Genomic DNA, 6,728 nt, shown 5'->3' on the forward strand with positions numbered 1-6,728 from the left:
AGAGCCATGTGCAAGAAAGTGACCACCAAAATATTTTAATGCTTTACCCTTATTGAGGAGGGAGAAGAGTTGTATTTGGAAAGAATCTTAAGGAGGACTTAATAATTAAGCTGTATGGTTTATGTGCTTTTCTGTATGTGTGTTACAGGGCATCCTTAATTTTTGTAATTGTTTTAACATAGTTAAATTGCCACTTCACATTTTACTCTTTTTCATGTATTATGCCATAACTATATTCATGTTATACAGACTTCATAACCATACTTTAGAGGAATCTTCCCTGAATCTTGTAACTCTCCAGCTGTATGCCCCAGTTAAATCTTGATTACAGTAGTACTGCTACTTGGTAAGTGTCTAGATTTCTTTTATTAAATTCTTCCACTATAATGTAAGCTCCACTGGGGCAGGGACATTTTCTGACATGTTTGTTAATGTATTCCCAGTACTTTTGTTGAATGAATACAGGAGCCTGGTCATTGAATCCCAAATTCAAATTTGAATCCAGTGAATTTCAAAACCAATAGCTTAATTATTAGTTTTTCATAGATTATTAAAGTTAGGGAAAACTTTAGAGATCATCTACTGAGTGTGATCATACCTCATTGTACAGATGAGGAAACTAAAGTCTAAGGAAGGGTTGTCAAACACTGTTGACCAACAGAATTGGAATAAGAGCTTATGTCTTCAGACCATCAGTCTACTGCTCTTTGCATTACAGTGTGGAACACCAGTGTTGCCAGATGGAGGGCAACATAAATGATTGCCTTCTGCTGCAGTCCATCATATAGATAATTGAAACACCTTTCTCTTTCCTTTTTGATCTTTTTTCCATTTCATTAAAAAAAAATCTACCATTAGCATTAGGTTTATAAGTACTACACATTAATATTAAATAGTGAAAGTTCAAAGGGCTATTGTGAGGCTTAAGTGAGCTAGTTAATATAAAGCATATAAAATTGTCCCGTGTTCAATAAAAGCTATTAAACTGAATTTATTTAGATCAATGAAACGAGGGTTTCCAGAAATATACTCGATTATATATAGAAAGTATCAGATAAAAGTCACATGCCAAATTGGTGTACATGAGATAATGCATCAGATAGAAATGTACTTGTTTGCAAGAAATAATCCTATGATCAGTATGGTCATACTGGATGTTTGTACCCTATGATCCTTCAGTAAACAAAGAGTTTATTTTTCTCACATAAGCAATCCAAGGGTGTATCTAGGACTAACAGCAACTTAATGTCGCCAGGGACTCAGGTTCCTTTTATCTTTGTACTCTACTATTTTTTTGGTTGGTGGCTTTCATCCATGTTGTCTCAAGATAGCTGTTTCACTTCTACGTAGTACATCTAGATTCCAATCAGGAAGAAAGGGAAGGTTAAGAGGCCAAATGGAGCATGTCAGTCAAAGTTGCCTTTAAAGATCTCTCTGGAAGCCACATTCAGTGACTTCTCTTATATCTCAGCAGAGAACAGAAACACTTGGCTACCCCTTGCTGTAAGAGAGTCTGGGAAAGTATTTTAAGCTGGGCACGTTTACTGCCCTAAACAAAGTCACATCTGTTAGTAAGGAAGAACGGGTGCCAGGTAGGTAACTAGCAGTGTCTAACAAAAACATTATAGGCCACTTTAAAAAATGCAAGGATGGTTCTACTACTTATGCTGGAGTATGTAAGTTACAGATATATCAAGTATTTTTTTAAATAGGCAGGAGAAAAATTGACTTTTCATACACTATTTGAGAAGATAAGGCTTTCAAACATGACATAAAACACAAAATCTAAAAAAAGTTAAGAAACTTGACTACCTAGCATTTAAAACAATTTTATAGGAAAAAGATAAACTACCACTTGGAGGAAAATATTTTTAAGACTTCTGTGTACAGAGGGTTAATTTCCTTAATATAAAAATAACATTTGGAAATTAGTAACTTTCAATGGGCAAAGGACATACATGGGCAATCATAGTATATAATGTATAATAGTAAAAGAATTTATAAATTGGTAGTTTAAAATGGATAAGGAATGTAAATGAGCAACTCAAGAGGGGAGAAATGATAAAGACCAATATATATATGTACAGGTGCACAAATTCATTCGTGGTTAAATACAGTTTAAACAACATTGGCCTCCATTTGCCAGAACTTGAGAAGATTGGTAATATCTGTGGTTAATTGGTTGGGATCATGAGGAGGTCTGTTGTTTAGCTGATAGACACCAGCATGGCTGTCTCAGTTAAAATACTGAAATTTGTACCAGTGGTAGATCATTTTACTGTAACTGCAATAGCACTAAAATTAATAGATATAAGTCCATTAGTTCTTTTTTGACAGCCATTGATAATGGACCTTTTGTTGTAATGACATCTGAGAAACATTTGCAACATCTGTTAACTTGAACTGTGTTATGGTAAATAATGTTCCTGCCTTGTTCATTACCTGTGAATCATTCCATGTTCTAACACTGGCTGTTGTGGTTTTCCTATTTAGTGTATTATGATTATTAGGTGAAAAGTAAATATAGTGTTTTAATATTTTAAAATAGAAGGGCTTCTTACAACAAAGTAGTAATGGACACTCTAAAACTATTTGATGCTATCTTCTGTTAATGTGGAATATACGCATAGCTTTTGACCCAGCGATTTCATATGTTCACCAGCTTGTGGATTCAGCACTATGCAATGGAACTTGCTTCAGTGATGCAAGTGCTCTATTCTGTGCTATCCATACAGTAGCTGCTAGCCATGTAGCTACTGACCACTTGAATGTGGTTGGTGCAACTGAGGAGCTGACTTAGAGAGCTACATTTGGCTAGTACCTACCATATTGGTCTGAGCAATGAGTGTCCACAGCAGTGCCATTACTAATATCCAAACTTGGAAACAACCCAGATAGACAAATTATGGTGTTGTCACACAATAGAATACAATAATATTGGAAGATGTATAACCATGTAGAGATAATGCTTAACAAAAGAAACCAGACACAAAAGAATACATACTTTGTGATTCTATTTATATGAAGTACAAAAACAGGATGTTGGTTACTCTTAAGTGGGAAGGAAGTAACTGAAAGAAGGTATGGGAATTGAGACTTTTGGGATGCTGGTATGTTCTATGATCTCTTTCTTTATTTGGGTGCTAATCATGTGTGTGTGTGTTCAGTTTATGGAAATTTATCAAACTATACATATGTAACATTTATACCTTTCTGTGAAGTTATTGTGTTTGAGTTTACAGTTGTGAATTGGAGGGAGAAAAAACACCCAGAATGAGTGTTAGCAAAATGTTGATAAGCTTCTTAACATTCCTTTTAAATGCTCTAAGTGTTCATATTCTAAAACTGTGGAAGAACATGATAATAAACTATAGCTTGAAATGTTTCTTAAAAACGTCCTGAAACATCTTTTGATATTGCCTCAGAATTAATATAAATGATTTTCATTTCTGAAATGAAAACATGATTTTTTGCAAGTGATGTTCTAAACATTTTATCTAAGAGTTTTAATTGCTCAAATAAGAAATATTTTAAAATACACTTCAAATTGTTAACACCATCTGCTATGTTGTTAAGGACTGCCGCTGCTGCTAAGTCGCTTCAGTTGGGTCCAACTATATGTGACCCCATAGACAGCAGCCCACCAGGCTACCCTGTCCCTGGGATTCTCCAGGCAAGAACACTGGAGTGGGTTGCCATTTCCTTCTCCAATAAAACATTATTAAAAAAAAAAAAAAACATAATTAATGCAGACATGTTGCAACTTAGATTTATGGTCTCACTTATAAAACATCTGACAAAAACAGAAGAGAAAAAATTCAGTCATTACTGCACAGCTTCAATTGTTACACATGAAAGTGTCTTCATAATTTACTTAAGAGGCAAAATATCATAACTTAAGATGCTGTGGACCTAAAGGTATTATCTGGGAGAAGATAGCAAAATTTATTACAGATGTTCAAGGAAAATAATTCCAATAAGAACTATATAGAAACTTTACTGGGTTTTGAACAGCTAGTACTGTGGAAAGCTTGGGGAAAAAATCTGGAAATTTAGCCAAAGTTTTAGATTTCCAGATGTTTTAATTTGGCTGAAAGACACTAAATTAAAGTATCTCCAAATGGTATTATAAATATGTAAATAAATGAATCACTTTTAAGTATTTCCCCAGTAAAATGTAGTTTTGTGATGTTTGTGATAGCAAATAAAGGTAAAATTTTTCTGAGAAAGTTAATACCTGAAGAGCTTAGAATTTGTGATTAATTGTGATAATGAGAATTGGAATTTTATATTCTGGCTTCAGTAGCAACCTGTAGTGCTAGAACTACAAAAGTAATTTGGAAATTTTATCAAGTCTTGTATATTTTCTTCATTAGAGATTTTGATACGAGAACAAACATTTAGAATATGAGAATATTTTTAGAAAGTTGTCCTTACTAGAATTATTTGGTGAAGATATCAGTTCTTTATTTAGGTTCTCCAGAGAGCAGTGTTTTATTAGGTTTATTGAGGTTTATAAATTAATTTGACAGGAACTAAACATGATTAAAACTGAAAACATGAAAAAGAAGCAGAAATTATTTGAAATATGGAAATATATATGATACTGATTGTTAATTGTTTTTTTAATATTTCTTTATTTTTGGCTGCATCGAGTCTTAGTTGTGGCACGCGGAATCATTTGTGTGGCATTTGGGCTTCTCTCTAGTTGTGGCATTTGGTTCAGGAGTAGTGTATGTGGACTTAGTTGCCCTGTAGCATCTTAGTTCCCTGACCAGGGATCGAACCCACATCTCCTGCATTAGAAGGCAGATTCTTAACCCTGGACCACCACAGAAGTCTCTTGATTATTAATTATAACTCAGTACAATTTTTAAAAGTAATTAAAATACAGAAATATGCCATTTGAAATAACAAAATAGAAGGCCAGTGCGAGTGAAAGTATTAACGACCCAATTAATTGATAACATATTGATGTATTGCCTTCTGTTAACTTTATATGTAAACTTGTCTGGGCCATGTGGAGCCCAGATATTAGGGTGTTTCTGTGAGAATGTTTTTTGGATGAGATTAACATTTAAATACAGACTTGAGTAAAACAGATTGCCTTCCCTAAGGTGGGTGGGGTGCTTCCCTGATGGCCCAGCGGTAAAGAATCCGCCTATGATGCAAGAGACTCAGGGTCAATCCCTGAATCGGAAAGATCCCCTGGAGGAGGGCATGGCAATCCACTCACTATTCTTGCCTAGAGAATCTCATGGACAGAGGAGCCTGGCAGTCCACAGTCCATAGTATCACAAAGAGATAGACACGACTAAAGCAACTTAACACAGCAAGGTGGGTGGACTTAAAGGCCTGAGGAGGACAGAAGGGCTGCCCCTCTTCACCCTGACCACAGTAAGAATTCCTCCTGCCCAACTGCCTCTGGTTAGGACATGTTTTTTCCTGACCTTCGATTCAGAACTCCTCAATTGAGCCTGCTGGCCTTTGGACTGGAGGTACACCTTTGTCTCCTGGGTCTCCAACTTGCCTGCTTACCCTCCATATCTTGGGACCTGTCAGCCTTTATAAGCTTGTGAGCTAATTCCTTTTAATAAATCTACTTGAATATATATGTGTGTGTATATATATATATATAAATGTATGTGTCAATGAGCATTTAAGCCTCACGTTTTAAAAGAAAAATATTTGTAGAGGAATTTTATTATCGCTGCTGTTAAGTAGAATTTACAATATAACTTAGCCCTTTCTCAGAGGTCATTAAGATGTATTCAGTTTTTTGCAGTTATAGTAAGTATCCCTAGACTTATGGGGTTCTTAGGACCATAGGTATGCTTTTAAAAGTGTTTGTCCCTAAGAACTATTGTTTCTTGGTGCTCAGACTTCACATTGTACCTTCATGTGGCTGAAGGGACTGGAGAGCACTCTGGCATCTTTTTTTATTAAGAGTAAAATATTATATACAAACACACACTTCCTATTGGTGCTGTTTCTCTGGAGAACCCAAATACACTTTATTTTTTTGGTTCCTTATACATAGTCTTAAAACATGGACATTTTATGTAAGTAAATTTTGTGTAATCTTATTTGATGCTGTGAAAGTGCTGCACTCAATATGCCAGCACATTTGGAAAACTCAGCAGTGGCCACAGGACTGGAAAAGGTCAGTTTTCGTTCCAATCCCAAAGAAAGGCAATGCCAAAGAATGCTCAAACTACCACACAGTTGCACTCATCTCACATGCTAGTAAAGTAATGCTCAAAATTCTCCAAGCCAGGCTTCAGCAATATGTGAACCGTGAACTTCCTGATGTTCAAACTGGTTGTAGAAAAGGCAGAGGAACCAGAGACAAATTGCCAACATCCACTGGATCATGGAAAAAGCAAGAGAGTTCCAGAAAAACATCTATTTCTGCTTTAATGACTATGCCAAAGTCGTTTGAATGTGTGGATCACAATAAACTGTGGAAAATTCTGAAAGAGATGGGAATACCAGACCAGCTGACCTGCCTCTTCAGAAATCTGTATGCAGGTCAAGAAGCAACAGTTAGAACTGGACATGGAACAACAGACTGGTTCCAATTCGGAAAAGGAGTACATCAAGGCTGTATATTGTCACCCTGCTTGTTTAACTTCTATGCAGAGTACATCATGAGAAACGCTGGACTGGAAGAAACACAAGCTGGAATCAAGATTGCCGGGAGAAATATCAGCAACCTCAGATATGCC

At 35.7% G+C, this 6,728-nt stretch overlaps 1 long non-coding RNA gene across 1 annotated transcript in view; it reads right to left on the reverse strand.

The window, feature by feature from the left end:
- Positions 1-6,728, reverse strand: part of LOC104980944 — a 38,814-nt gene that overhangs the window by 19,150 nt on the left and 12,936 nt on the right. The gene's annotated exons all lie outside the window — the stretch shown is intronic.

The sequence above is a fragment of the Bison bison genome, unplaced genomic scaffold (genome assembly GCF_000754665.1).
Source record: "Bison bison bison isolate TAMUID 2011002044 unplaced genomic scaffold, Bison_UMD1.0 scf7180017864508, whole genome shotgun sequence".
In the NCBI taxonomy this organism is placed as follows: Eukaryota; Metazoa; Chordata; class Mammalia; order Artiodactyla; family Bovidae; genus Bison; species Bison bison.